We start from the raw sequence: 9,582 nt of genomic DNA on the forward strand, positions 1-9,582 counted from the left end.
AATGGTTGAAATTTGAATGGGGTCTCAGGATTAGATGACAATAATCTGTCAATGTCAATATTTTAATTCTGATTATGTTATTGTGTTAGACAATATCTTTGTAGAAAAAAAGATTTGTCATTATGTTCAATTAGTTTAAGGGAAAATCTCATACTTTATTAGGAATTTTGACCCAAGTTACAGATTATTTCAAAACATTTAAATATGTGTTGAAATGCGGGAGCTGCTACTGATGAGTTGAAGAGGTGGAGTTGCTACTTATGAATCTATTCCCTGTCATTTAAACATATCCTCTCATTTTCTACTTTGTAATTCACGGGAAATGATTTTGTAACCACATTTCTGCTTTGCCAGTTGGCAGTTAAGCTGCACCCAGAAGGGGCACTACCAGAGGCTGGCTAAGGAAGAAGAAACTACTTTTTCATAATTTTCTAATACCTTCTATTTGTTTCTCCCAGCCTTTGGGGTGAAAATTATCCTTTGCATTTGTTACATAGAATAGATTTTAAAAGGCTCTCTCACTGCCTCTCTCTCTCTTTCTGACCTCCTTTTATGTACCTAGTTAAAAAATTAATACCTAGTTAACATATCTTTATATTAAGCTATCTATTAAAATAATAGTTACTTGATTTTAGGTTTGGCGCCTGTAGCCCAAGTGGCTAGGGTGTCAGCCACATACACTGGAGCTGGCAGTTTTGAATCCAGTCCGGCCTGCTAAACAACCATAACAACTACAACCAAAAAATAGCCGGCGATGTGGCGGGTGCCTGCAGTCCCAGCTACTTTGGAGGCTGAGGCAAGAGAATCGTGTAAGCCCAAGAGTTGGAGGTTGCTGTGAGCTGTGATGCCACAGCACTCTACCCAGGGCGACAGCTTGAGGCTCTGTCTAAAAAAAAAAATAATAGCTACTTGATTTTGCTGAAATTTTCATTTTTGTGTAGTTACTAAAATAGGTTTCTGAACAATACTAGGAAAAATTCATAAGTATAAAGTGTGGTTAAATATGATCCACCTTAAATAACACATATATTTTTTCCTTTATGTCTGCTACCATGTCAATGAGGTGCGTGATACTACAACACCAACACTTTATGCTCAAATTTTAGACATACATAACTGTAGTTTTTCATTTTTATCATTTTTGATAGTAGTAAATGTTACAGAGGATAAGTACAAAAATGGATGAAAAACCTTTTAACAAAGTTAAATTGCATGAAATATTGTATATATTTATCTTTTGAAAATACCAAGAATGCGCAATACACAATAGAAAGGTCATTATTTGACATGGGGTGTCCTTCACTCATCTTCACCAAGGCATAATGGAACACGAGGCAATCTTTACTTTTATCTTGACCAAAAGCAGATTTTTTTTTGTTTGTTTTGTAGAGACAGGGTCTCACTTTATGGCCCTCGGTAGAGTGCCGTGGCCTCACACAGCTCACAGCAACCTCCAACCCCTGGGCTTAAGCGATTCTCTTGCCTCAGCCTCCCGAGTAGCTGGGACTACAGGCGCCCGCCACAACACCCGGCTATTTTTTGGTTGCAGTTTGGCCGGGGCCGGGTTTGAACCCGCCACCCTCGGTATATGGGGCCGGCGCCTTACGACTGAGCCACAAGCGCCGCCCAACCAAGAGCAGATTTTAAAATTTTAATCTTAGTAGGAGGAAAACAGAGACAATTTGAAACTATGAATGATAAAACAATTAATATAAGCACTTCATGCATAAAAGTTTTGCCTGATAATGATTAGACGTATTGTTAAAGTGAAATTGATGTTTAGAATCCATTATTTCTGTAAAAGAAGAGCAGAAATAAAATATCTAATTAAAATCAGATATATATTGTATCCAAACAATGTGGCAAAGAAAAACCATTCAGAAAAATGGGGCAGGTTAAAGAATGCTAAGTAATAGCAGTCACACAAAATGAATTGGGCAACCAGAGAAATAAGCAAATATAAAGATGTTTTAATTATTTGGAATGTTAGGATCTAACAAGCATTTTTCTGCCAATTAAATCTAGTTATTAAGGTAAGTTTTCAAAACTAAGAATTAAAAAGAGCAGTGTTTATATTTACTCTTTGATTGACTATTTTCAAATGCTAATATTTACTTTCAATGAAGAATATATATAATATTGTTGAATAGTATTGACAAACTAAAATGGTGATGTTTGGATAAAGGATGTTAGACCTTTTTCTCCATTTCATTGTTGTATGAGTTGTATATTAACTAATGCATTTAAAAATTATTTTCATATTTTTTCAAATAACACATGGAATTTCTGTATGAAACATTCAGGTATTTCCAAAAATATTCATTCTTAAATCTGTTAATAAATCTTATCATGCTTTTGAGTATTGTTTCTAAGGCTATGGACATATACAACTTAAGAAAGAAATACACTTAATTAAATAACAAGAGTTATTACATCTTAATTAGTAATTGAGTAAATTTGTCCTTGAGTCATTAAATATGTTAATTAAACATGTTTATTAAATATGTTAATTAAATATGTTAACAAATACTTAATTAACATACAATTAAGTTTATGATTGATTAATATACAGTATGCAAAGTGTATATTAGTGGATGTGATTACACATTTTTCCACTCAGTTGAAATATCCAGTCTGTGTATAAGCTACTGATTATTTCTTAATTTACTTCGGTATTTTTCCTTTCTGTTTTAAAATTTTTACTAGGTTTTATCAGATGGTCAGAGTATGGTAGAATTGCAATTATTTATGAAAAACTATTAGCTTATTTGTTCCTTACTTATTTCACAATAAAATATATCCTTACACTCTAGCTGAAGTTAAAGTGAATAGATAAATACATCTATGATAAAAAAGTGTACCAAATCCTTCAAACCAAGGAAATATTATTCTGTAGGAGCGTAATTCCTTGATGAATAGTTTATTCCTATAAGAATAAATAGGTGATGATTATTCTCGTGGGTTTTTGTTTTTTGTTATTTGTTTCGTATTATGGGTTACATAGATATTATATTGTCTATCACAGTTTTCTTTGCTGTCTTACAAGTTTCAAGTCTCAACATGGACAGATTCTAATTTTCTTGTTATATCTTTCTTAGATTGTTGTTTTATAAATGTAAGAGACCAAATTGCTAATTCCCTTATTTTCACTCAGACATGAAATACAAAGAATAATAACTTAACTTTGTATGAATATCACTAATATTACTTTACTCACAAATTTATATTTATATAGAAGAGTAAAAAGTCACCTAGTATATCAAGGACCATTGCTGCTTGTACATTAAGGAAGAATTTAATAACAGTAGCAGGTACAGCCTTTATCCCTATGAATAAATCTTGTCATCCATGTATTGGCACAGCACATGTGCTTATCTAAAATAAAGGTCATATGTTCAGAGAAATATACCAAATACAATATAATATGTGGATAAGATAACTATACTAAGACCTCAGGATAGAGAGGTTTTGAATCAGGGATATTTTCATGGAAGAGTTAAACTCAAAATCCTGTTTGGAAAACAATGGTCAGAGTATCTTAGAGAAAGAGTTGGCAAACATTTTCTATAAAGAGTCAAACACCAGATATTTTAGGCATTGTGGCTAAATTGTGTCTGTTATAATTATTTAACTCTGATGTTGTTGCATGAAAACATACATATGCAATATATAAATGATTAGGCACAATTTTATTTCGATAAATTTTATTTGAAATATATCTAGGAACTTGATGTGTTCCATAAGCCAGTTTCACAACTGCTAGTTTAGCTCATGGAAATTTTGGCATATGACAACATCACTAAGTAAAAGTAAATTTGAGAATAGCAAAGTCATAAAAAGTAAATCTAGCCTGTTGAGATTTTAATTTATAATTTATAGTCTATAAAGACATGTACCTTTATATAAATGTGCTGTGTGTATATATATTTGATGATTTCAATATTATAATTTAGGGAAGATACAAGGAAACTGAAGAATCTGCTTTACTGACTGATTTATATTTTACACAGGTATGTGAAGGTATCATTTTATTATGTAAATTATTGAACTTTGATATGGTTTAAATGTTTGGTACCCCTAAATCTCATGTTGATGTTTGATGCCCACTGTTGAACGTGGGGTTTGGTGGGAGGTATCTGGGTCCTGAGAATGGATCCTTCATGAATGCCTTGGTGCCCTCCCCATGATAATTAGAGGCATTTTACTGTATTAGTTCATGTGTGGATATTTAAAAGAGCCCAGTACCACCCCCTTGCTCTCTTGCTCCCACTCTTACCTAGAGACATGCCTACTCCACCATTGCCTTCCCTCTTGATGGGAAGCTCCCTGAACCCCTTACCTGAGGAATTTACTGGAGCCATGCTTCTTGTACAGCCTGCAGAATCACGAGCCAAATAAGCCTCTTGTATTTATAAATTACCTTGCCTCAGGTATTTTTTTAAAGCAACGCAAATGGACTAATACAATCCCTTAGAGATGATTAATTATTTCTTTGAATTAGCAAGGTAACTAAAAAACAATGTTTTGTCATTTGTGTAAAAATATCTTCATTAAAGTTATATTAAATACATATTTTTTCTAATGCTTAAATAAAAAAGATGGTTCTCTTACAGTAATTCCCTTAGGAACAGCCTAGCTTAGTCTTGTAACTGCTACACAAAAAACCATTGTGGTCTACTATAAAGAGATAAATCTCTTCCTAGCAGGTTTATTGTGAGGATTAAAGAGATAAGATATTTAGAAACTCTAATGCAATGTCTGTCTATACTTGTCAATCCCTCAGGATATTTTAGTTTCCTTCCTCCTCCTCTTTTTGTCAGGGAGCAATGACTCACAGACCAGAGAACAAGGAAATGTCGTTTCTTGCCAAGGAACAAGCAATACTGTGAAAAATAAACTTTCATTACATTATCAAATGAAAATTCTAGCATTAAATCTTTGCAAGAGGTAAGTATACCCATAGAATGTTCCTATCCCCTTATTTTTTTTTATTTCATTTTGCTGTATTTTTAGCAATGACTAAATCAAATAGTTTCACATGGTTTATGGAAAAAATGAACAAGGCTCCAATTCATGTATTGACAACGACAATAGCATTTACATTTGGTTTTATAACCATAATTAAGTCCTAAATGTGTTGTGGTAAGGATGATTCCAAAGCTAAAAGCAAATTAACAAGTATGAGTATACAAACAATTTTCAAAGCAGAGCAAAGCAATCTGTCAAGGGATTCCTTCTTTTCAGATATAAGATTTTACTACCTATAAGCCAATATTCTCTAAAAACTTCCTCAATTGGTCAATTTGTTCTGTAAAAGTTTTATTCACAAGTGAAACAAAAGTTCTCATCAGAACTTTGTGCTGTCATGCCTGTTCTTGGCCTTAAAAATCTTCATTGTTTTCTTTTTTTATTGTTTTAAGAATACTTCTATACCCCTCATTAGAGCACCATTTTGGTCCCATTTATTTACTTATTCTATCTTTATTAGTTTTATTGCAACAGGAAAATGCACATTAAAACTGCAATGTAATAGCTACACACCCATTCAATGCCTGCAATAAAAAAATGACAATACCATGTTTTTGGTGAGAAAGTAGAAAATATGGAACCTCAAATGCCTCTGGTGGGAATGTAAAATCATACAGCCACTTTGAAACACAGTTTAGTAGTTTCTTTAAAAGACAAACATAAACTTGACAAATGACCCAGCAATTTCATTCCTGGATATTTCCCAAGAGAATTGAAAAACTATGTACCAACTTACCAAAAAATACCTTCTTAAAAATTGTTTCGCAGCTTTGTTCTTTATCAGCAAAGGCTGAAGACAACCAAAATAATCTTCCACTGATTAATGGGCTAACAAAACATGCTCAGTATATAAAGTGTAATACAATTCAACACTATGTGCTATATCAGCTATGTAATGTGTATATTATAGCACAGTGAACCTCAAAAACATCAGGCAGAGGGAAAGAAGACAGACACAAATTACTCTGCAAGGTCTAAAATTTCAAGTGTTGAAATTTTGTATCTTTGAACCCAAAGACTTAACTGTCAGTTCCCTGCTCTTGCTATATGTCCCCACCCAAAGGGAAAGGGTTAGGACCCAGTTAGTTCTCTATCAGTCAGAACAATTGAACTCAACTGGTCTTTAACTGGCTTTACTTCCCTGCCAGCAAGAAAAATTATTCAAACCAGTCAGTCACATCCTCCCTTGGGAGTCAAGGGACATCCTGCCCTCCTGTTCCTATTACACAGACCTGCCTCCCAGATCCCCTGCTGGTTCACTCTCCTTCAGAGTCCATCTCTGCATGGCCCCAGTGTCACCCCGCCCTGCACTGTGAGTATATAACCATTAAACTACTGTCAATCTTATCTGTCTGCTGTGTCCAGCTATCTTCTACTATGTAGGGTGTGGGATTCCTCCCTCACCAGCCAAGTAAGATCTCGGAGGATAGTAAGGACACAAATGAACACGGTTGTCACCAGGGACTGGGAAATTGGAGTAGGCATTGACTGGAAACATGTGCAAAAGAATTTGTGTGGTGACGGAAATATTTTATACCAAAATTATGTCATGGTTTACGAAAGTCATTTAAATTTACTAAAAATCATGTAATAATATACTCTTACAAGGGTATATCTTATGGGATGAAAATTTACCTTGATGAACTATTATTTAAAGAATGCAACTAAATACAAGAGAGAAAATGTGTAAGAATAACTAGTAAAAAATAACAAACTCAAATATTTTTAGTTGCATGTGCTTAAATATAAATTGTTATATGTATATCTAAAATAATTTTAAATTTATTTTATAACTATATATAATGTAATTCATTTTAATATATTTTATAAAAGAATATATATAGGGTGCCCAGAAAGTATCCAGCCAGGTAATATGAAAAATATATATATGTAGAACATCACTGAGAGAAAACAAGGAAGGAACAGAAGGAATAGAAGAGCCATCAAAATCAAGATAGTGGTCAGATCCTAACTGAAGGAAAGAGAGAAGATAGAAAGGAAGATAGGAAGAAGGAAACAAGCGGAATAGTTTTAAGCTGCAGTGAATTTCTAAAGAAAGTTCAATAAATTCATCAGGTAGTTCTCAAAACAATGCCTTCTAACAGAGGAATCCCTCCTCTCTCAGGATGGCGTGTGCCTCACAACTACGTGCAACACTGAAGGGCAGCAGCCTGTACAAGTGAAATACAGCAGTAGATTTTAGGAGACAGCTGTTGAGACCCTCAGTCACTTATGCTCCCTAACATTACAGATCTGAGAGGTACATCATCAGGGTTTCCACAATGGTCCATTTCGTTTTGTTTGCAAGAGTCAGCAAAGCAGGTAACCCATCGTAGCAGATAAATTCTCCTGTTATAACTAGATTGAAGTATATAACCTGTGCTGAGCCAGTAGTATCAGCTGATTCATCTAAAGAAATTAAATAATACATTTTTGATATTTTGGAGTATGGAATGAAGTTCTTCTGCTAAGCTGAAGGCTATGGCTGGGTGCAGTGGCTACATCTGTAATCCTAGCACTCTGAGAGGCCAAGGAAAGACAATCCTTGAGCTCAAGAGTTGAAGACAAGCGAAACAAGAATGTGGCTTGTCTATACTAACAATAGGAAAAGATTAGCCAGGCATCATGGCAGGTATCTGTAGTCCCAGCTATTCAAGAGGTAAAGGCAGGAGGATCTTTTAAACTGAGGAATTTGAGGGTGCTGTGAGCTCAGGTGACACCAAGGCACTCTTGCCTGAACAATACAGTAAGACTTTATCTCACAACAAAACAAAACCAAAAAATGAAGACTGATTCATGCTGCCAATCAATTATGGTTCTCGTTGAAAGAGTCAGCTGTTTGTACCTAGAAAAATTATCAGGGTTTAATATCCTACAACTTACATCACTGAATGGTTCCCCTTTTTTTTCCAAGTCTATACTTCACTGGCATTATTTCCAGGTTTCATTGCTGTTTAAAGAATTGCCTTTGCTTTTGCTTTCTTTTTTTTCTGTAATATAACCTTCCATATTTCTTTCTCTAATTTAAAATGTTTGTGGTCTTTATAAGGTGTTATATTGATGAGGAGGATTTAATTTCCTTAATGTTGATATTATAGTATCACAAAGCAAGCAGATCATCTTATCTTTAGTAGAAACAAGAGAATGTTAAGAGAATTCTTAAACCTCAATAAAAATTGTTTTCTTCATCAGCATTCTGTTGGTTCCTTTGATATGATGGGCTGTTACCATCGAGCTGTGCAACTATTTGCAAATTCCACTTCAAACAGAAGCACAGTGTACTATTCTTTGTTTTTTGTAGTAAATGATTCAAGTCTTTTTTTTATTATTATTAAATCATAGCTGTGTACATTAATGCAATCATGGGGCACCATACACTGGTTTTATAGACCATTTGACACATTTTCATCACACTGGTTAACATAGCCTTCCTGGCATTTTCTTAGTTATTGTGTTAAGATATTTACATTCTACATTTACTAAGTTTCACATATACCCTTGCAAGATGCACTGCAGGTGCAGTGTACTATTCTTAAAAACTGACAAGAGACTGGGCCTACTCAGATGGGTAAACTCTTGCCAACCCACCTCATAGGATAGTGGTGCCAGCCAGCTGAGGAAAGTTAGAGATAAATCATGAGCATAGCAGCCTCAATTTATGGCTTACTAATGTTCTAATGGTGTTGATTAATCTGGCAGATTATTTCATTGAAACTTATTTTATTCTTTAGTATTTTAAGTAGGTTCACTTTAAAAATAAAATGAAAATATATACACATATATAACTAATCAAAAGTGTATTAATACAAAGAAAAGGATTTGTTTTGAAAAATTTGGATTTGGTCCAAAGGTCACAGTTAAGGAACTAGAAGACCACATGTGGCCTTAAGACAACAGTTCTCCACCTCCAACTTAATCTCTCTGAAGCTTATTTTTCAAAATGTTAAACAGAAATTATAATGAAATCCATAATGTATATTTATTGAGAGGATTACATATAGTATAGTTAAACAGGAAGGATAGTATTAACTTTTCCATTTTTATCATAACTATTTCAGTATACTTTTTCTTTAAAACCCAGAGTGCTTTTTTATGGTATTGTATGTGAATGAAAAAGTATATATGTATGAAACAGACAGATGAATGTAAATATATAGATTGAAAAATGAATAAAATCATAGCAAATTTGGACAATTTGGACAGTAGGCATATGCTTACCTTGCCTCATTTCATTTATTGTTTTACTAGACTTTAGATGACATACTGGCAGACAAATATTAATATCATGAAGGCAACAATATACAACATTCATTAAGTTTGCACTGGTTTACTGCACTTTGTGTTGAAGCAGAAATTGTAAGTGCCTAAATCTAATACATTTTCATGCTGACTTCCATTTACCATCACAGATGTCAAACATATCCCTACAGAAGAAAGTATATTGAAGCCAAGAAATCATAAAATTATTATATTTAATGTGTCTGAAAAACTTTTGAAATCACATATTTGACCTAGATAGACTTGTAGGTACCCTTTTTTTGCAGAGGTTTCATA

The sequence above is a fragment of the Nycticebus coucang genome, chromosome 1, assembly GCF_027406575.1.
Source record: "Nycticebus coucang isolate mNycCou1 chromosome 1, mNycCou1.pri, whole genome shotgun sequence".
Classification (NCBI taxonomy): domain Eukaryota; kingdom Metazoa; phylum Chordata; class Mammalia; order Primates; family Lorisidae; genus Nycticebus; species Nycticebus coucang.